Source organism: Papio anubis, chromosome 6 (genome assembly GCF_008728515.1).
Source record: "Papio anubis isolate 15944 chromosome 6, Panubis1.0, whole genome shotgun sequence".
NCBI classification, from domain to species: Eukaryota; Metazoa; Chordata; class Mammalia; order Primates; family Cercopithecidae; genus Papio; species Papio anubis.
The window spans coordinates 89,767,372-89,790,721 of record NC_044981.1 but is presented as its reverse complement, the minus strand read 5'-3'; the positions used below and the strand labels follow the sequence as shown (position 1 = coordinate 89,790,721).

The 23,350-nt window shown below is 35.4% G+C and overlaps 2 long non-coding RNA genes across 2 annotated transcripts in view; both read left to right on the top strand.

Moving 5' to 3' along the window:
• LOC110743131 overlaps positions 1-2,853 on the top strand; it is a 42,173-nt gene extending 39,320 nt beyond the window's left edge. The window contains exon 3 of the long non-coding RNA XR_002521660.2: positions 2,313-2,853. This is a non-coding gene — a long non-coding RNA (uncharacterized LOC110743131). The remainder of the gene's footprint in view (positions 1-2,312) is intronic.
• Positions 2,854-7,544: 4,691 nt separating this feature from the next.
• LOC108585313 lies at positions 7,545-22,378 on the top strand. The gene is made up of 3 exons (XR_002521659.2): positions 7,545-7,775; positions 8,332-8,372; positions 22,056-22,378. It is a non-coding gene; the product is annotated as an uncharacterized LOC108585313 (long non-coding RNA).
• Positions 22,379-23,350: the final 972 nt, after the last annotated feature.

The following is a 23,350-nucleotide window of genomic DNA, read 5'->3' as shown; positions in this document are numbered from 1 at the left end:
TTAAAAGTGAATTAACTATGAGTAGTTACCCAGTAGTTGCAAGTGGTGAGAATAGGAGTGAAAACTAGAAAGAAATCAAATGTCCCCACAAGGGACTTTGTTAACAAAAGCTCATTGTTTATGAACTATATGCAGTGAGGAACATGTTTTAGAATGAGATATAACATCATGAAAATATTGTCATGATATGCATGTGTATGAGAGAGAGAGACTGGGAAAGAGAGAGGAAGAGACAAGTAAATCTCAATAATAGAATGCACATTAATGATTTTATATTTACAAAACACAAGACTAAAATGATATCAAGGGAAACATAACAGTTATTTTCTCCTGGCTGATAAAATTATAGAAAAATTTTATTTTTATATTTTTGCATATGTGTTTTTAAAATTGTAAGATAAGAATATTTTGTATGATAGTATGAAGCTACTTTCAACACTAAAATATAAACAATAATGGTGAGGGGAATATAATTTCCTAATGATTGTTTTTAAAATGAGAGGGTTAGTTTTTGCGTTTGTCCTACCTCAGCAATCACCTCTATCTAATTAAACACACACACACACACTCACACATACACACACACACACACGAACAATAATTTATCTCCCTTTCCCTTATGAAGAAGGAACTAAGAATGTGTTGCTCAGCCCCTTACTTTCTTCTCCCTTTTTTGGTATCTCCTGCTTCCCAGGCTGAGTCCGGTTTGGCCTTAGACACGTGGTGAACTTAATGGAGCAGGCCCTGTCCCCTGTACTGTGCACAGGCCTGTAGGTTTTTTAGCTTTGCCAATGTGTGCAAAGAAAAAATGCTTATTAATGGGTGAAGTATTAATAAGCCACTGCTGCCATGAGAGATTTAAGCAAATCCCCATTTCCATCTTTCTGCCCCTCCTATCTTTTAACTGAATCTTAACTTGGATATCCAATATAATATTATTTGTTGGATCACCTACAACAACAAGAGGATAAAAAATGAAATATGTGGCATCATGACAGTTCTTTAAGCCTAATATTTTGGATATTTGTTTTATATCTTTTAGAGACAGAGTTTCACTTTGTAATCCAGGCTGGAGTGAAGTGGCATAATCATAGCTCACTGCAACCCCAAACTCCTGGGCTCAAATGATCCTCATGTCTTGACCTCCTGAGTAGGAGTAGCTGGGACTACAGGTGCATGCCACCATGCCTGGCTACTTTTTTTTTTTTTCATTTTGTGTAGAGATGGGGTCCCATTATGTTGTCCAGGCTGGTATCAAACTGGTGGACTCAAGTGATCCTCCCACCTTGGCCTCTCAAATCTTGAGATTACCAGCATGAGCCACTGCCCCCAGGCTGAGCCTAGTATTTCTTTTGATATATTAATCTCTTTGAGACTATTTTATATTATATTTTTATTGAATATTGCATCACATAATCTATGCTTTTTATACTCCATTGCCTCAGTTATCTGCTGTTGGTCTGAAGATAACAAAGTGAAAATGTCATGACCAGAATTGAGTTTAGAAGTAACCGAATAGCAATTGCCATTGTTTAGGCCAAAGTTAAAGTTGTAGAAGACAGCGAGCAAAGGATGAACTAACATGCAGAGAATGAAAAGTTCCAAAAAACATTCCTAAAAGGGAATCTTCTCCATGATAATGTCCAAAATGATTTATCTGCGTTTATCTGTGGTTCATTTAATGAGATTTAAAGATTAGTATTTCAAATAATAGGCTCTAGAGTCAAAGTCTCTGGATTCAAATCCCAGATCTTCTGCTTACTGGATCTATTGTTCCAGGTACTGAATTGTTCTATGGCTCAGTTTTATGATCTGTGGAGGAAGTCAATGACTGAACCTACCTCATAGAGTTGTGTGGAAGAAGAAAGAAAATATGTATAAAATATTTTGTACAGCATCTGTGCAATGACTCCATAGATGTTAGGTCTATTACTGTTACATTATATTACTATTATATTATTGTTATAATACTTACAAGGAAAATTTTTCTTTGTTTTTGCTATTTTAAAATCAAAATCACTTAATATTCTATTTTAGTTGAATATAAAGCTCATTTTTTTATTAAAAACCTTAATTCACAGTGTCTTAGACATTTTTCTTCTGTGCACAGCCACAAAACTCCCAAGAGACACTTAAATATAAAAAAGAATCACTTGAATTTGTCATTTTGATCTTATATGAATTCACGCTATCTTCTTCTTGTTTAGTAGACTGAAAATTTGTTGTAGAGATAAGTTAACGCACTAGTAGTCCAGCACTATTAAAGTTTCCAGTAGCTTAAAATAAGTGACTTTTTTTTTTTTCCCCCACAGCTTTGCCACTAACGGGTCCCAAAATCCCCACTTGGTAGTCAAGTTATAAGATGACTGTCAAGAGTGCTACAATAAATATATTCAAATCTCTGCAGAATATTTTTCCTTTTGTCATTATTTCCATGGTCTATAAGTCAATAAGAATATGCCAAATGCCTTTAGAGCATTGTAACTTGGTGCTTTGAAGGGTGGGCTCATATGATGTTTCATACTCTTTAAACTCAAGAAAAAAGTCACTAATGCCTTCAGGAGCTTTAGGACTCTGTCAGATTTCAAAATCTGCATATTAAATCAGTTATGCTAAAGAAGGACACCTTTCCTTTATAGTGTTGTCAGTTCCTGACTATTTTAAAAGAAGCTTGTTAATTCCCTTTTTCTCGGTCTCTAACTCTGAATGTCTCTCCTCGCTCTGCCTTAGTGATAGTAAGCCCCCAAACTCCAGTTGATGTCATCATTACATATTGGATATAAATTATTTATTTTAAACATGACAGAAATATTTTCAGGTTAAGAGATATATTTTAAGATATTCACTTTCAAATAATCAGGTAAATGTATTAAAAATAAACAAATATGAGGCTGGGCATTGTGGCTCATGCCTGTAATCCCAGCACTTTGGGAGGACAAGACAGGCAGATGGCTTAAGCTCATGAGTTCAAGGCCAGCCTGGGCAACATGGCAAAACCCTGTCTCTACAAAAAATACAAAGTTAGCTGGGTGTGGTGGCATGTGCCCATATTCCCAGCTACTCAAGAGGATAAGGTGGGAGGATGGCTTAAGCCCAGGAGGCAGAGGTTGCAGTGAGCTGAGATTGCACCACTGCCCTCCAGTATAAGTAATAGAGACAAAACTTGGCTTAAATAAGCAAATAAATAAAAACAAATATGAATTTTGGTTGTATCTTGGAGGTACATTCTGAGGTTTTATTCTTTATGTTTTTTTCTACATTTTCAACATTTTCTTCAAAGAACAGCTGTTTAATAATAAAATAGAAACAAATAAGAAAATAAAATAGAAATAATTAAGACATTGAAACAATATACATATAAGTACTTGATAAATTATAAATCTATATGTAAAGCTAAGGAAATATTGTGGTTTGCTTTGTATGTTTCATCATGGAATATCCCAATTACAGTTTTCAAATCATATTTTATTTCTTGAATAGGAATATTTTTGGCTTACACAATGCATCTTAAATAGTGTCCTTAAAACTGTGTTTTATTAATCTTCTCTATGTTTCTTTGAGATTATTACTGTTATTATTATTTTGTAATATTTTGTGATCAGATAAAATAAAGGTAGTGATATGGTTTGGCTGTGTCCCCACTTAAATTTTATCTTGAACTATAGCTCCCGTAATCCCCAGGTGTCATGGGAGGGACCCAGTGGGAGGTAACTGAATAATGGGGACGTTACCTCCATGCTGTTCTCTTGATGGTAAGTGAGTTCTCATGAGATGTGATGGTTTTATAAGGGGCTTTCCCTTGACTTTGCTCTGCACTTCTTGCTCCCACCATGTGAAGAAGGACATGTTTTCTTCCCCTTCCACCATGACTGTAGGTTTCCTGAGGCTTTCCCAGTCCTGGGGAACTGAGAGTCAGTTAAATCTCTTTTCTTTATAAAGTACCCATTCTCAGGTAAGTCCTTATAGCAACTTGAGAATGGACTAATACAATAAATTGGTAACAGGTAGTGGGGCACAGCTGTACAGATACCTGAAAACGTGGAAGCAACTTTGGAACTGGATAACAGGCAGAGGTTGGAACAGTTAGAAGGCTCAGAAGAAGACAGGAAAATGTGGAAAGTTTGGAACTTCCAAGATATTTGGAGGGCTCAGAAGCCAGGAAGATGTGGGAAAGTTGGGAACTACCTAGAGATTTGTCGAATGGCTTTGACCAAAATGCTGATAGTGACATGGGCAATAAAGTCCAGGTTGAGGTGGTTTCAGACGGAGATAAAGAAACTTTTTGGAAACTGGAGTAAAGGTCACTCTTGCTATGCAAAGGTACTGGTGGCATTTTCCCCCACCTTAGAGATCTTTGGAACTTCGAACTTGAGAGAGATGCTTAGGGTATCTGGCAGAAGAAATATCTAAGTAGCAAAGCATTCAAGATGAAGCAGAACAAAAAAGTTTGAAAAATTTACAGACTGAGAATGAGAGAGGAAAGAAAAAACCATCTTCTGAGTAGAAATTCAAGTGGCTACAAAAATTTGCGTAAGTAATGAGGAGACAAATGTTAACCTCCACAACAATGGGAAAAATGTTTCTAGGGCATGTCAGAGATCTTCATGGCACACTCTCTCATCACAAGCCTGGAGGCCTAGTAGAAAAATAAAAAGGGTTTTGTGGGCCTGGCCTAGGGCATTGCTGTTTCATGCAGTGTTGGGACGTGGTTCCCTGTGTCCCAGCCACTCCAGCCATGGCTAAAAGGGTCCAACAGCTCAAGCCATTGATTCAGAGAGTGCAAGCCCCAAACCTTTGCATCTTCCATATGGTGTTGGGCCTGCAAGTGTGCAGAAGTCAAGAATTGAGGCTTGGGAACCTCTGCCTAGATTTCAGAGGATGTATGAAAGTGCCTGGATGTCGAGGCTGAAATCTGCGTCAAGGGCGGAGCCCTCATGGAGAACCTCTGCTAGGGCAGTGCAGAAGGAAAATGTGGGGTTCATGCCCCAACACAGAGTTTCCAGTGGGGCAGTACTTGGTGGAGCTATGAGAAGAGGGCCACCATGCTCCAGACCCCAGAATGGTAGATCCACTAACAGTTTCCACTGCACACCTGAAAAAGCCTTAGGCAGTCAATGCCAGCCCATGAAAGCGGCTGAGAGGGATACTGTACCCTACAAAGCCACAGGGGCAGAGCTGCCCAAGGCTGAAGGAGCCCACCTCTTGTATCATTGTGACCTGGATATGAGATATGGAATCAAAGGGGATCATTTTGGACTTGTAAAGTTTAATGATTGCCCTACTGATTTTCAAAATTGCATGGGATCTGTAGCCCCTTTGTTTTAGCAAGTTTCTCCCATTTGGGATGAGTATATTTACTCAATGCCTGTACCTCCATTGTATCTGTGAAATAACTAACTTGCTTTTGATTTTACAAGCTCAAAGGTGGAAGGGACTTGCCTTGTCTCAGATGCGACTTTGAACTTGAACATTTAAGTTAATGCTGGAATGCATTAAGACTTTGGGTAGCTGTTGGGAAGGCATGATTATATTTCGAAATGTGAGGACATAAGATTTGGGAGGGTCTAGGGTTGGAATGATTTGGTTTGGCTGTGTCCCCACCCATATCTCATCTTGAATTGTAGTTCCCATAATCCCCACATGTTGTAGGAGGGACCCAGAGGGAGGTAGTTTAATCACAGTGTGGTTACCTTCCTATTATTCTCATGATAGTGAGTAAGCTCTCCTGAGATGTGATGGTTTTATAAGAGGCTTTTCCACAACTTTGCTCTCCACTTCCCCTTGCTGTCTCCATGTGAAGAAGGATGTGTTTGCTTCCCCTTCTGCCATGATTATAAGTTTCTGGAGGCTACTCCAACCGTACAGATCTGTAAGTCAGTTAAACCTCTTTCCTTTATAAATTACCCAGTCTCAGGTACATAATTATAGTAACTTGAGAATGGACTAATACAGGTGGATATGTTGATTATCTAAGGCCATAGGATGGGTCTATGGATAGTGTCAAGCTCACGCTCAATATATACTTTACATATTGTTGCCTCTATAATATTGATTAGATATGAAATGCATCAAGGAAGGATTTATAATACTGAAAAAAATTATCATACCACTGTCCACATGTGTCAAATAAATATATACATTCCAAGATCTTTAAGGGTAAATAAAGGAGGGGAAATTTTAAACAAATTGAGAATATTGATTTCATTTTTCTAAATGCATGAAGAGATTAAGTTTTCAAAGTACAGTAAGGAAAAAATTAAAAAAAACAAATTCAGTATGCATACTTTGAGATTACAAATAAGAATTATATGAAGCTGTGAGAGTCAGTGTATGACAGATGATAAATAAATTATATTAAAAGTGCATATAGGCCTTTTTCTAACCCACCTTCTTGGAATGATTTAAATGAACAAGGAAAAACATTCTTCAGCCCTTGAGTTAAAACTTAAGACATTATTATTATTACAATTACAGAAAAACAAGCATGAAATATCAAAATATGTGAAAGAAACATAGCTTTTTGTGCAAGAAGAACAAAATTAATAGGCAAATGTCACTGCATAATCTTTGAAAACTGTTACTTTATCAAGATTGTAGCAATAAATATTTATTCCACCAATTTAGGAAACACTGTCTACAAAATGCTAAAATTGCCCTTTCTTCACCAAGCTGTGGAGAAAAGTGGGTTTTAAATTATGGATAATTTATCTGCCTTAAAAGACATTCACTTACTTTTGGTTCATAGGTTAAACATGTTTATTTATTTTTTCACATAGATTATGTCTGTTACTACTTAAACCGCTCTTCTATGGTGATCTGAAAGAGCTAAATTACAGGAAGTATGTAGAAGAAATTCACTGTAAGAAAAAAACATACATTTAATTAAATTACAGATCCCTCTATTGCACATCTACAATAATATTTACATCTACCTTTCCTTGGTTAGATCTGTATTACGGATGGACGTGTCCTTTCTAATGTCACAGGAAAAATCACTTCCCTGGTTTTAGTATTGATCACATTCTCTTCCTTTTTTTTTCATGGGTCTTCCTCCTTCAGTTATTCTTTCCCTTTCACATAGGTAAGTCTTTTGCTCTTTAGTGGTTGTTACAAACATTTTTAAAATAAAACAACTTGAAACAAAAATCAAAATGAGAAGCATACATAGAAAACCATACTTTTGCAAATGACTTTTCTAAGAAAACTGAATATATGTAATGCTATTTTAAAATTTTACATTTGAAGAAAATTTGAAAAATGAGAAAAAAAAAAGTGTATATGTACACATTAGCTATTTATTTGACTACCATCTTAAATCTTTCCTTTTATTTCCTAGTGGTAGTAGTCACTAATACATAGTCATCATTATTATACTTTCCTCCAATCTATCCTATAATTTTACATAATTATGTCTAGCCCTACATAATATCTATTATTATTTTTATTTTAATCATAAATTATATTTTTGATAAAATAGTTAACAATATTCTTTTTCATAAACAATTGAATATTTTTAATGATTCTTAAAAGTTAAGTGACTTTATTGCTATACACATGAAATAAACTAAATTACTAATAGCCATTTATTATTTCTAGGGATTATTATTATTGTCTTAACTACATATTAAGAATAAATGCATTTCTTGGATACTAACAGAGGATGAGTTTTAAAAGGACTTTTGGTGATTACTATTGGTTTTCTATGCATTCACAGGATAAAAGGTACCTGTTCCTCATTTCAAGTCTAATGAAAGAGAATCAAGGAATGCCATGTGGTAAGTGCCATATGCATTTCCTATAGTTGAAGAATATATTGTATTACTGTCAAATTCCCTCTTGACAGCTCTACAGGTCTGGAGATGAGCTAGCTAGCTGCTTACAGACAAGCCAAAGTAGATCTTTCTGTTGTAGTGGAATCAGTTTGGACAAGACTTTATTAGGGCAAATAATGAATATATATTATTAGTGTTTTATGTAGACTGGCTGGAAGCTATGAAAGGAGAGTGCACAGGAGGGTGTCATTCTAAGTCTTTCCATGAAATGCACTTGGCAAGGAATATAGACTCAGCAGAGTAAAGCTAGGAAAGCTAGAAAGACCTCAGAGAGGAAGAGAGCCTGACTCAAAGGAGGGCACTGCTGTGGGAGGGCACTGCTGTGAGACATGACTGGCAGTGGGGGAGTTTCTGTAAGGAACCACAAATGCCTTCCTGGATAGGAGTTTGCTTTTGAGATCTTCCAAGACAGAACAAGAAAATATTAACTTATGATATATTACCTGACAATGAAGACTTGTTATTTCGTCTAATTTCTCTTATTTTGTTCCATCCCTAGACTTCCATTCTTGGAAGGTAAAGGACTAAGAAACTATGAAGGTGAGTAATCATGAGAGATAAAGAAAAAATAATCTAACTACACTCCTGTTCTCAGAGTAGAGGCTTAACTACAGGGTGGAACTTAGGTTTTGAAAATACTTTAACTAGATTTTTTTTTTAATTATAAGAGACTGGGCTTTTTATTGTTGCTGTACACACACACACACACATACACACACACACACATATGTATATATGTTAGATTTTTTTTGTGATTTAAAATAATCAGAGAAAAATGACAAGTCCTGTCAGCTTTTTAAAGTTAAAAACCTAACTCCATCAAATAAAGACACACTGGGAAATGAGTACAAAGTTACTTTACTACTTAATCTCATCATGTATATTTGTTCATCATACTGGTTTTCTACCATTTAGACATACAAAATGCTGGTTGAGCTTTATATAACTTTGCATGTACATGTATGAGTGCATTTTAAAAATACATATTTAAAAGTACAATTCCTATTCCTATGCCTTAGGTTACGTGACTTTTAAATTGGACTAAATATAATCAAATATTACTCTAAAATAGTTAGAACAATTTGTACTCTCACAGCAATAAACATTTGTTTTTACCGTAACCTTTCTAACATCTCATGTATTTTATAATTTACACTGGTTTTTTAAACTATGTCTCAATGTTTTAGTTTTTCCATAGTTTCACATACCATTGTTTATCTTTAATATTTTGTTTACATTTTATATCTTGTTTAAGAAAATACAGTCTTGTGCAAAAAATATATAATTGCTGTTAATTATTTTAAAGTTTTCTCTTATTTACACTTGAATTTTCAATCTGGTTGCACTTAATTCTTGATCCTAATGATTTATATGACTATAAATATAAAAATTCAGTTTTCTCAATACCACGTTTGATTAGATTATATTCTTCTCCTAGTTAATGTCCTCTATCTTATTATAAAACAGTTTTTAGGGTTTGATTCCACTTTTGCAAAAAGTGACAAATTTTATATAGACATAGCATTAGTATCTGTGGTTGTGTTTATATATACATATCCATTTAAATTAACGTATATCATCTACATATGCATTGATAAAATGCAAGTAGTAATTATTTTCTCAACTTTTTTCTGATTTTTTACATATAACAACAAAATATTTTAAAAGTAACTGTATATAGAATATTTAATTAATTAATATAAAAATAATCATTATCTTTGGGAAATGTATAGCATAAAAATAGTTATACATGCTTTGCCAAAACAGATATTCTTATACTATTTATTGGAGCATACGTTTTCTTTCTTTTAAGCAAGAGGCAATGTGAATCAAAATTTTTTTAAGTTTTATGTCTTTTTATCATTAAGTTTAGTTCTAGAAGCCTAGCCCTAATAAATAATCAAAACTATCCACACTTATAAGCCACATTGCTCATTGCAACTGTGTTTATAAAATAAAAAAACATAGATGCCCTAAATTCAAAACATCATTTTAATGATCAAGTAAAGATCGTTAATAAAGAAGATGGAAATTTATGTTTAATTAAAATTAAGGTTTTAAATATTTTTACAGATATGAGCAAATGTTATTAACATACTACTTATGAGAAAAATAGCTTTACCCAAAACAATACACAAATTTATTAAATGAAAACAGAAAACTATAGAGGAACATAATATTTTAACTAAAAATAGCTGAATTATATTTATCTGCATATGCTTATTTTGATTTGTAAAATCCTAAAGATAGACATGGAAAGGTAACAGTAAATGTTATTTTTTTTAAAATCATCAGATTAAAGGTCTGGGAAAAAAAGAAATTATTATTGGAAATACACGTAGTTTCCAGAGGCAAGACTGGAAGCAAAGCCTAATATTTAAAAGTGGTTATTTTGATGTCAAGGAGATAGATTATTTACTCCTTTATATATTTTCCATAATTTAAATATTCTTGTACACTTAGCACATTTTTATTTTATAAACATAATTCAATTTATTTTCTTATTTGAAATAAATGTTTAGGGATAAAATAGTAATGCAATAATGAATACTAAAAAGTGTAATACTTAGTCATACTTTTCAGGAGCAAAATGTCCTATAGAGATATATCTTAAAACATACATTTTTCTCTATGTCTAAAAAACCAGTACCCAAATTCATAACAATAAGCCAGTGTCACTCATGCCGCTACTGATATCAAAGTTGACAGACAAGCCCCAGAGCAGGTGGATTGCTTCAATTATTCGCCATCTACAATGAATACAAAATAACTTCTAAAAGCTTTCTGGAGATCTGTAAGATGCTGGCTATGGCTTATAGCAATATGACATTGATGATGAAGCTTGGGCAAGATAAAAGCTCAAAAAAAAAAAAAAAAAAGAAGAAGAAGAATGACAAGGCATTGTTTCTTGTGGCCTTTAGTTTGGCAATTATTTAACTATAACTGCAACAGCTGGCCACTGAAAGGACGGTATCAGGACCCCTTGAAGGGTGCTGGGATGTGACGCTATTGGCAGGCCGCCTATGTATCTGAGATGAAATAAGCCCAGCAACTGGACGTTTCAGCAGCTGGCCAGACAAAGGATATTGTTCAGAGATTTAACAGCTGATAATTGAGCATTCTAGTAATATTTGTTGAAAAGAAAGTGGTCACCAAATGGATAATATTAGAAAACAATCGATATTCTAAAGTTTGAGAGCAGGGTTTATGAGAGGGTAAGCCAAGAAGCATGAGATTGTCATTATCTCATCTTTTTCTGAAAGACTTTCAGAAAGATTAGGTTGGAGATTTGTAGTACAAAATGAAAAGAATCATGCTTATACTCCAACATTGAACAGGCATTTTATACAGTCTGACTTCCTCCTCACAAATCAATCATATTGCCCTGAAACAATCCATTTCTTCTTTATTGCTACCTCATTGTTTTTCCTAACATGGTAATATTGTATAATATACCTCTTTAAATATTCTTTCTGTTACCTCATAAAACAAAATTGTGTCTACTTTTCATTGACTAATATATTTAACTATTTTATAAGTCCATTTACTCAAAAACATAAAAAAAAAACACCTGAAAGGTCATTCATTCCTGATAAAACAAAGTAAGTAATGTAAAAAATATTATACATTTAACTGATAGTAAAGATGAATTTATCTTGTTTTATGGAGATACACTTAAACACAATAGAAAAATATAACACCTTAAATTATTAATTTATCTACAAATTTAGCTTTCAAAACTTAAAAAATACCATATAATTATAATATTTACATTTGATGTGATGAAATGTATATTTATTTTCATAATTAAGAATCATCATATACAGTTAGTGGTTTATAAGCCCTTGGTAATTAAAAAATGAAAATATTGAATTTGGATTTTCATGCAGATATTTCTGATTTGTTTTTGTACAAGTAGCTTTTCAAACATTCCCTAATTTAAAAAATCACTCTTGACACAAGTTCAGCATTTCAGAGTTTTCCTATAGCATTCATTAAGTTACATCCCTTTTCGGAAATGTTCCATTAGAGCATAATTGAAGAAACTGGTAAAATTTAATTACAGCAATTTTCCTTGATTTAACTTGAAGAGAATTCTGACGTCTCCGAATGGGGTAGCTAATGGATTTCCCAGGACATGATGCCAAATGAAATACACAGTACAAAGTTAAGGGGCAAATAAAGATCTCATCTTATTTCACTTTATCAGTTACAAGCACTTCATCAGTTACAAGCACCATATTGAAAACAAGAGTCAGAAAGTGAGAGAAGAATTATCTATTACTTTTAATAGGACATATGGGCAAAATAACAAATGTGAAGACACTGAATAGAAAGAGTTCAAATCCATGAAATGGTGATTTGAGCTCTTTAGGGTTTAATGAGCACTGAAAGACAGTACAAGCTTTGTACAAGTGGGGTCATGTTTCACTATAAAAATTTATTCTGGCCAACAAAAAAAGAAAAAAGTCCTTCTTGCTTGCTGTTAAAAAATCCATAATCCTTAAGATATCCTAACATTTGCAAACAATGGAAGTTCCCAATAGATAATTTTCCTTTTTTTTTTTTTTTGGTATTTTTTTAAAAATATGTAACTCAGAATGAGTAAACTTCCAAACATTTTTAGGAAAAATCTTTTTGATAATTTTCTCCTTTTCACAGAAATCCACGAAACTACATTTAAAAAACACAATAAGAATGCATGTGTGTGTAGACTTAGCCATATGAATCTACATATATATGTACATATGTATTCACCTATCTACCTCTCTACTTTCAGAATGATGATTGGTTAGCATCCAGCATTCCTAACATGATATGTTTTGCAAAAAATGATTAGAAGTGTATTGCTTCACCTAATTACACCTTCTTGGTGTTAGTAGAAATAGTAATTATGAACACCAAAATTGTTTATGAATAGTTTTCTGGTAATTTATTTCCATTATTGTATTTTGATGTCTTCGAAACACAAAGTAATGTAAGCAAGTTAATATCACCATTGACTACTTCCCCTTGGTTTTTAAAGCAGTCATATTATGACCTTGCAATCCATTGGTATTCCCATTCTCCACTTATAACTCCTATGTTTAAAATATGATTCTATTTCTGCTTAAGGTGGATAAAGTAAGTATATATATGTTTATATAATATATAAATTTTATTATATAATATATATTATATAATATTGAGTGTGTGTGTGTGCGCGTGTGAGAGAGGAAGAGACAGTCTCATTCTGTTGCCCAGGCTGGAGTGCAGTGACGGAAACTCAGCTCGCTGCAATCCCCACCTCCTGGACTCAAGGGATTCTTCTGTCTCAGTCTCCCAAGTAGCTGGGACTACAGGAGAACAACACCACATTCAGCTAAGTTTTTTTTTTTTTTTCTTTTTTTGGTAAAGACAGGGTATTGCCATGTTGCCCAAGCTGGTCTCAAACTCCTAGGCTCAAGCGATGCACCCAACTTTGCCTCTCAAAGTGCTGGAATTATAGGCATGAATCACTGTGCCCAGCCTTACTTCTTTATGTATATATTAAGAGAGAAAATAATGCAGTACACATTGCCTCACAGTTTATGAGTGCATAGTTTATTATTTTGCTTTCATGGATATATACATTATTTTATTTTCTCTATTTACTGATAACAAAACTGGGAAAGAACGTGTAAAGATAATAATCATCTCTTCCAGAGAAAAACGTGCTTGAGTGAATACTCAAGTTCAAATGTTCTTTTTACTTACTGGGAGTAAATTATAATAATAAGCTCATATTTTGTGGATTTTACTAACTATAAATCAGAAAATATTTTGTTACATATGACTAATCAAAATCATTTTTCAGTAAAATTTTACAGTAGAATAGAATTTTATTAAATCATCAGTCCCTTCAGATGAAGATATGAAAATTAGAATTTGGAGAGGTATAAGTTACTAGCTAAAATTCTAGCTATAGTTAGTGTCAAAGGACAATTACCATCATCTCTTAACTCAGCACTGGGCTCTTTAAACTACTCTATCATGTTCTCCTATTATCCTAAGAATATGTGCTGTATAATATAAAATATATTAAAAATAGGCTATGAAATTCAGCCCCTAAATTTGAGTTTTCACTATTCCCTATTCTTTAAATGTCTAAAGGTGAATACAGTGAGTAAAATTCAGCAAAATAAAAGTCCCAAACAGATCTTTAATATATATTACTCAATACAATTGACCTATAACTCTTATAAATTTTCAATCCAAGCATCACAGGCTTGAAAATGTAATTGCTTTTAACTGCTCCCTACTCTCCCATTTTAAGCTATCCATCTGTATTTCTGCTTTGGAGAAACGTAGAGAAAATTAATGTGACTGTGAATCAAAATGATAGGTATAAAACAGTATAATATTTGTGGCTTTTGTACTGACTTTTTGTGTTGAAAGAAGAAAAATACAATAATCGAGTTTTATTTCTTGTCTTACTCCCATTCACACTTCAAAAATTACCTTTGACGTTAAAAAAAGATAAAAAATCTCTAGATATCTTGTGATAAAGGGAAAATAGTTCCTTAAATCTACATGGTTAATCCTAGGCACATCTAATCAGAGATTACAATAAAGCAAAATAGATCACCATTTTATTAGAAGTATGTTAGTATTATTAAATTAATAAATTATGATAATCAGTTTTTTAAGTTTAAAATGAGGCCATTGTGATTTGTATTGAATAACTTCTTTGAAATTATAACCCAGTGTTCAAGCTCTGAGAAAGTATGACATAGCTTGAGTGCCAATGGTTTAATACAAAAGGAAATTCATTCTTTACCTCTATCCCTCAAAAGACATTCAAAGTTAAGAAATATCTAACATACAACATCCTTTCTTACAGTTCCTATAGGATTAAACCCAATTTACCACAGTCTATCCTGCAGAGCTTCTTATCTCCATCCCAAACGCACCTTTGTCAGTTCCAGTCCATAGTACTTTTTCTTGCCCTTTCACCCAAAATCCCTTCCTTAGTCCTTTAAAATATAACTATAATTTTTTCCATCTTGTACCTGTCATTCATTGTAGAAGAAGGTTGCTGCTTAAAAAGTTTGTAAACATTTGCTTGGAAACAAAGGAGGGAATAGTAGAAACATTATTTTGCATTCTTGAAAGATGACAATTAATGTTATGCAGTGGTAAAATTAAAAACAAACAAACAAACAACAACAACAAAAAACTAGTGAAAGTTTTACCTGAAATACAGTACTTGGGAGACAGGTGATATATAAAATAAATTTGTAGGATGAGAGAAAAAAGACACAAAACAATGTTATTATTGTTTGTCACTTTGTGTTGACTTCTCCTTGACAAGAAAGAGAGGAGTTCAAGGAAGAGTTTGCATTGGCAAGCAAGATTGCAAGGTTTCCAGAAATTCATGGCCTTGCAATGTTGGAAAAGACAACCAATCAACTAATTTCATACTCCAAATGGTAAGAGAAGAAATGCAAAATGTTTTGGTGGGGGAAGAAAGATAGACTTATGGGTCTGCTATCACACATACGATTAAAACCCAAGGTAAATATAAATGTTTCAGATGAAATCTAAAGGTCTACGGAGAAGGAAATCCTTTAACTTAAACAAAAAGTGACTCAGGGGAAAAAACAACTAAGAATGTTGACTCTTCCGCCAAAGTTAGATAAGCTTGAATTGTATGTGAACACAAGTAAAGTGGAACCAAGATGGAGAAATGACAGGAAAGGCATATCCTGCTTCTGGAAATCATCTCATAAAGAATTTGGGGCTTGTTTACCTGGAAATGTATTTGACTATTTATGAGAGATATACTGCTAGAAGTATCACTGATCTGGGAAGATAGTGAAAAAAGTTGCTCTTTAAGACTTAAAATTGGATCCTTAGGAGCTTAGGGACTGAGAACAACCTGAAAATTCTACTCATTCCTAAGGCCCAGATGACCTTCTCAGATACAGTCAAAGACAATGCAGGAAAATAAGCAGCTCTTAAAGAACCAAGTCATGGAACACAGAGTTATCCTCAGAAAAAGACTTGTAAAAATTTATTTATTGCAAGAAATTGCAAACATATATATCTGAGAAAAAACAGCTGAAATTCAGATTTCAAGTACAGGGAGTGAGATTCTTCTATACTGCTCTTAACAGGTTTACTGATGTATTTCAACTAGGTGAAGTTAATATACAAAATGGTTTAATTTATCTCTAATCACTGCTTTCAAGTATGCTCTCAATCAAATTTAAGTTTAAGATCCTTGAGGGCAGGCATTTTATTTGTTTTGTGCGTGGTTTTATCTCCAGCAACTAGAGCAATGCCTGCTATGTGGTAGGTGCTCAGTAAATATTAATTTGCTAACTGAATTAATAAATGCTTGTATTAGTCCGTTTTCACACTGCTGATAAAGACATACTCTAGACTGGGAAGAAAAAGAGGTTGAACTGGACTTACAGTTTCACATGGCTGGGGAGGCTGCCTCAGAATCATGGCAGGAGGTGGAAGGCACTCTTTATATAGTTGCAACAAGAGAAAAATGAGAAAGATTCAAAAGAGGAAACATTTGATAAAACCCTCGGAACCCATGAGACTTATTCACTACCATGAGAACAGTATTGAGGGAATCTTCCCCATGATTCAAATTATCTTCCACCGGGCCCCTCTCACAACATGTGGGAATTGTGGGAGTACAATTCAAGATGAGATTTGGGTAGGGACACAGCCAAACCGTATCATTCTGCCCCGGCCTCTTCAAATCGTGTGCCCTCACATTTCAAAACCAATCATGCCTTCCCAACAGTCCCCCAAAGTCTTAGCTCATTCTAGCATTAACCCAGAAGTCCACAGTCCAAAATCTCATCTGAGACAAGGCAAGTCCCTTCCACCTATGAGCCTATAAAATCAAAAACAAGCTAGTTACTTCCTAGATACAATCGGGGTACAGGTGTTGGTTAAATATACCTGTTCCAAATGGGAGAAATTGGCCAAAAAAAGGGGGCCCATGCAAGTCCAAAATCCAGTGGGGTTGTCAAATTTTAAAGCTCCAAAGTTATCTCCTTTGACTCTGTGTCTCACATCCAGACAACGCTGATGCAAGCGGGAGGTTTACATAGTCTTGGGCAGCTCCGCCCCTGTGGCTTTGCAGGGTACAGCCTTCCTCCTCACTGCTTTCATGGGCTGACTTTGAGTGCCTGCAGCTTTTCCAGGCACACAGTGCAAGCTATAGGTGGATCTACATATTCTGGGGTCTGGAGGATGGTTGCCCTCTTCTCACAGCTCCACTAGGGGGTGGCCCAGTAGGGACTCTCTGTGGGGGCTCAGACCCCACATTTCCCTTCTGCAGTGCCCTAGCAGAGGTTCTCCATTAGGCCCTGGCCCTGCAGCAAACTTTTACCTGGGAATCCAGGCATTTCCAAACCTCTTCAGAAAAGTAGGTGGAAGTTGGTGAATGTCAATTTTTGACTTTGGTGCACCTGCAGGCACAACACCTTATGAAAGCTGCCAAGGTTTGGGGCTTGCACCCTCTGAAACCATGGGCCAAGCTGTGCTTTGGCCCCTTTTAGCAATGGCTGAAGTGGCTGGGACACAGGGCATCAAGGCACTAGGCTGCACATAGCATGGGAACCCTGGGCCTGGCCCAGGAGACCATTTTTTCCTCCTAGGCTTTGAGGTCTGTAATAGGAGGGGCTACCATGAAGACCTTTCATGTGCCCTGGAGACATTTTTCCTATTGTCTTGGGGATTAACATTTGACTCCTTATTACGTATTCAAATTTCTGTAGCCAGGTTAAATTTCTCCTCAAAAAATGGGTTTTTCTTTTCCACTGCATCGTCAGGATGCAAATTTTCTGAAATTTTATACTCTGTTTCTCTTTTACAATGGAATGCTTTTAACAGAACCCAAGCCACCTCTTAAATGCTTTACTGTTTAGAAATTTCTTTCTCCAGATACCCTAAATCATCTCTCTCAAGTTCAAGGTCCAGAAATCTCTAGGGCAGGGAAAAATGCCACCAGTCTCTTTGCTAAAACATAACAAGAGTCACCTTTGTTCCAGTTCCCAACAAGTTCCTCATCTCCATCTGAGACCACCTCAGCCTGGACCTTATTGTTTGTATCATTATCAGCATTTTTGACAAATCCATCTCACATATCTCTAGGAGGTTGCAAACTTTCCCGTATTTTCCTGTGTTCTTCTGAGCCCTCTAAACTGTCCCAACCTCTGACTGTTACCCAGTTCCAAAGTTGCTTCCACAATTTTTGGTTTCTTCTCAGCAATGCCCCACTCTACCAGTACCAATTTACTGTATTAGTCTTTTTTTTTCACTCTGCTGATTTCTTACCCAAGACTGGGAAGAAAAGAGGCTTAATTGGACTTCCACATAGCTGCGGAGGCCTCAGAATCATGGTGGAAGGCAAAAGGCCTTTCTTACATGGTGGTGGCAAGAGAAAAATAAGGAAGATGCAAAAGCGGAAACCACTGATAAAACCATCAGATCTTGTGACTTATTCACTACCACAAGAACAGCATGGGGGAAACTGCCCCCATGATTCAAATTATCTCCTACTGGGACTCTCCCACAACATGTAGGAAGTACAATTACAAAAGTACAATTCAAGATGAGATGTGGGTGAGGACACAGAGCCAAACCATATAAACGCTCTTTCAAATCTTGTTTTGTTTTCTCATCCTTCTTAATTACGTCAGTTGCAAATTCCATAAATTTTGAGTCACTATCTATTTTTTTTTCAACTTTTATTTTATGTTCAGGGGTACATAGGCAGGAGGTGCAGGTTTGTTACATAAGTAAACATGTGCCATCATGGTGTGCTGCACAGGTCAATCCATTACCTAGGTATTAAGCTCAGTATCCCTTAGCTACACTTCATGGGAAGAGTTAAGGGACAGCCCTTAGCTACACTTCCCATGATCCTTGACAGGCCCCAGTATGTGTTGTTCCCCAGCAATGTGTCCACGTGTTCTCATCATTCACCTCCCACTTGTGAGAACATGTGGTGTTTGGTTTTCTGTTCCTGTGTTAGTATGCTGAGGAAAATGGCTTCCAGAAGACATACATGCGACCAACAAACATATGAAAAAAAGCTTAATGTTACTGATTATTAGAGAAATGCAAATCAAAACCACAATGAGATACTATCTCACCTCCCTCAGAATGGCTATTACTAAAAAGTCAAAAAGCAACATAGGCTGCTGAGGTTGTGAAGAAAAAGTAACACTTTTATACTGTTGGTGGGAGTGTAAATTAGTTCAACCCTTGTGGAAGGCAGTGTGGCAATTTCTCAAAGACCTAACAGCGGAAATACCACGTGACCCAGTAATCCTATTATTGGGTATATACCCACAGGAATAGAAATAATCCTATTATAAAGATACATGCACACTTATGTTCATTGCAGCACTGTTCACAATAGCAGAAATGGAATCAACCTAAATGTCCATCATTGTCTATTATTACATGCTGTTTAAAGCTTCAATTTCAAACAGAATTTAAACTTCTTCATCTCTTCTGCCTTTAGGGCTGACTTGAGCAGAGATTCTGAAGTACATGGAAAAAAAGAGAGGCATGGCCTGACTCTGAGATACCTCATTTCTCTTATTCTTCAGGATAGAGTCCTTCTTGTAAACTTAGGGAGAAAGAAAGGGCCCAACCCTCCAAACTGCTAGATTGTGGCTATAACTTCCCTGAACTTTCTCAGGACAACACACTGAGAAAGAGTCCAAATGCTGGACTCATGAGTGAATAAGAATGTGTGAGTTTCACAGTGTTCCCTCATGTCCTTCCAGACTCACAGTTTTCTGAAGTGAGATTTCCTCTGAAGCCTGATGTTCCATCCCTTTCAGTAGGCTCTAGGCACTCCTCACCATTGCAGACCTGGGTATATATTTATAACTCGGTGCAACATACTTTATAATAATATACTTTTTAAAGTGTATATATTTGTTTGGTAGACATTGAAATTATTTTTTTAAAGAGCCAAGCAAAGAGCTATAGAAATTTCCAAAACCTCAGGACCTGAGAAGTATTTTGTATATTAAATGAGCCATTGAACAAGCCCTCTTTATATCATTGACAGTGAATTATAAAAAAAACATTTCACCAGTCTCTGCCTCTCAGTTCTGCTGAAGTGAATGTAGAAGTGAAAGAGCTCTGTCTTGCATAGTCAGCTCCAACCCTATTCCACTTGAACACCTACTCACTGCATTTCTGTGGATTTCAGGGCCCTATGGAGGTCAAGAGACAATAACACAAAAAGCAACACTTATACTGCTCTAATGCATGTGATTGATGTGTAAAAGTCTCTTCTTCCCTAGAAAAAATGAAATGTCTTGAAATTTTAGAAAGGTAATTCTCCTTTAAAAATTCAAGATATCTCTCTGTTAGGCAGGAATCTAGACCCAACATGGCGGCATTACCCGGTGTAGCAGGCCTTTTGTTAAAGACTCCCTTCACCCTTGTATACACCCGCAGACTTACATGTGTCAAAGTTCTGGCTGGGCAACCACACCCCCCCATGACCCGCAGCTCACCTACATTCCACAAGTTCGTAAACAGCAATTTCAGTTAACAGTTTCCAAAGACCCCTTCCTCATGACCCTTACTCAACTCCTGCCCTAGGAGTTTCAAGACCCCCCAGGCCCTGTTTGCACAACCAGCTTCCCTACCTCTCAGGCTATAAAAAGCCCCTACCCTCCTCCCTCAGCATGACTTCCTCGGCCCACACCTTTGGACCGAGGAACCTTGCCCACAAGCCCTAATAAAAGGCTATTCTCACTGCCATTTGCCTTGTGTCTTTGTTCCCGGTTCAGCTCCAGCCTCAGTTTACCTTTATACTCTCTATTTATAAATTGTCTATTTTTTAGCCAATACTTACCTTTTACATGAAAAATAAAGTGCTAATAAATACATATGATTTGTATGCCTTGTCGTTGGTATAGTTTGACACTAGGGATAAACAGAGTTTGCAAAATAAAAAGGGGGTCTCTAAGGAATACTAGAAATTAAACGAATGGAAGGAAATGGAGAGAAATGAGAAATAACAGCAGTGACAAGAGAGACTATGGTTTTCCACATGTCATCTGGGAAGACCTTCAGTTATTGGTGTTCGAAATCTGTCAAAGAAAATATAAAATAGCTGAAGAATATCACAAACCACAAAATGTTTGCTCATATGAAAAGTTAATCTCCTTGGAGCAATAAGAGTGTACGGGGTTATGAAGCTAGAATTGCGCTTACCTCCACCAAATTATAACTGGGTGGAGGAAAAACAAAACAACAAAAATCGGTTGGTATAAAAGATGGGACATTGGCCAACATCAAAGACTAGCCTCCCCGTGAGTCTCTCTTGCAACCTGTAAGGCATTGGGGAAAGAAATACTGTCCCTATAAAATGCACATTTATAAATCCTTCCAGAAACCAGAGACAGGCCTACATTCAGTTTTACATCCATTCGAATGCTCTTCTGCCATCAAATGAGGTGAGAAGAATTAGAAAAATACTTCTTTAAATGGTCACAAAAACAGACCTTTATTGTGTCATTTATTATTTATTAATAGAGTAGAATACTTTTTCTAAGTAGCAGATACATTCTTATAAGGGAAGGATTAAATGGTAAAATACTATGATTTTATTTCTGTGGTCTTAGAAGTTGATACACTTTTTTCTTCTTTACAGAGTAACATAATATGTATAAAACAATGTAGGCCCAGAGGTGAAAATCCACATTTATTTGTTGACCCTGAGAATAATTGAGTTTGGGAAGCAGTCCTAAAGAAATTCATATATGTGTGCATATATATGAAGTCATAGTTCTCACATATAATTATATACATAATTACTTATAATACATAGTTTACATATACATTATTTGTAAAATACATATTATATATGTATACATGCATTATATTTATATATTATGTGTATATGTGTGTGTTTATATATGTATATATATATTTTCAGCCTAGACTGCTCCTCTGAGATTCAACTTCCAATACCTAACTGCCTATTTAATGTCTCCACATAGATACCTAATAGGTACCTTATATGGCAATGCTGTCTTTTTTCCTCCCAAGCCTACTCTTCTCAGTTTTCCTCACTCAGCAAGCAGCACCACCATTAATCCAGTTGTTCTTGGACTAATATAGCATGTCACCTTTTACTCCTCTCATTCTACCTCAGCCTATATTCAATCCTACTTCCCCTCCTGTTATATTTTACAGATGTTATTTCCACCAAAACCTCCTGCACTTCTAACTCCTTCCCAATGTCTGCTAACTGGAAGACCTGGACTGACACTCTTCCCATGATGTATAAGGCTATCAAGGATCTGGGCTCAATCTTTTTGGGAGTTGTGTCCAATCTTTGTAAGCAGGAGATATATTAAATTATACCTCATTTTCTAGATTTTGGGCAAGCCCTTCACTTCCCATAATTTGTATATTCTGTGTTATAAGCCTGACTTGTGTGAATGACGATTTTAAGAACTCAATATATACTACTTTAATTTGTCAATTTACAATAAAAATATACCCTTAAAAAAGAATAATGAGACCACTTTCCTCATTTCGATTACATAATGGAGATAAAAGACAAGCTACAGGAAGTGAAATTGGTAATTCTCCTTGGTCCCTGTTTGGGAAAACGTGAATCTCATCCTCTCAGTTTCTAGTTTGACAGAGTATAGGGTAGGGAAAGAAAACTCAAAACAAACAAACATGAGCTGTTGGCAAGGTTGGCCTGACAGGATATGAAATCAAACACCAAAAAAGCTCTTTAGGACCCTATAAAATGCTAAACTTACTATAAATTTCTTATTGCATCATGAAAGCATAAGCAAGCCTAATAAATCAAATAATTTTGGAGAGCCTTGGGTCTAATTTTTAGAACCAACAATAAAAATGGGTTTAGAACATAGATGTCCAAGATTTGGCACACACAAGAAAGGCTGTAGATAAACAGTGATGTCTAATATTGTTCAGGATGCTTAGCTCTTGTAGGTTTATAGCATTTGAAATAAAGCCTCAGATTTCCTGGTACCTATTACGTGATATGAGTCAGGAGCCCTGGATTGGTCTTCAAACAATTCATTTGATTTAACTGAACTCAGCACATACTTTAGCTACCAGAATTATTCAATGTCTATATTAACTGAAGAACTCTGAATACATTGATGATCACTAGTCATTTCATGAATATAATTTATATTTTAACCTAAATGCACTGACCCTATTGCCTATATCTTTTTTTTTTTTTTTAATTAAACTTTAAGTTCTAAGGTACATGTGCACAACGTGCAGGTTTGTTACATATGTATACATGTGCCATGTTGGTATGCTGCACCCATTAACTCGTCATTTACATTAGATATATCTCCTAATGTTATCCCTCCCCCCTCCCCCCTCCCCACAATAGGACCAGGTGTGTGATGCTCCCCTTCCTGTGTCCTAGTGATCTCATTGTTCAATTCCCACCTATGAGTGAGAATATGCGGTATTTGATCTTCTGTTCTTGCAAT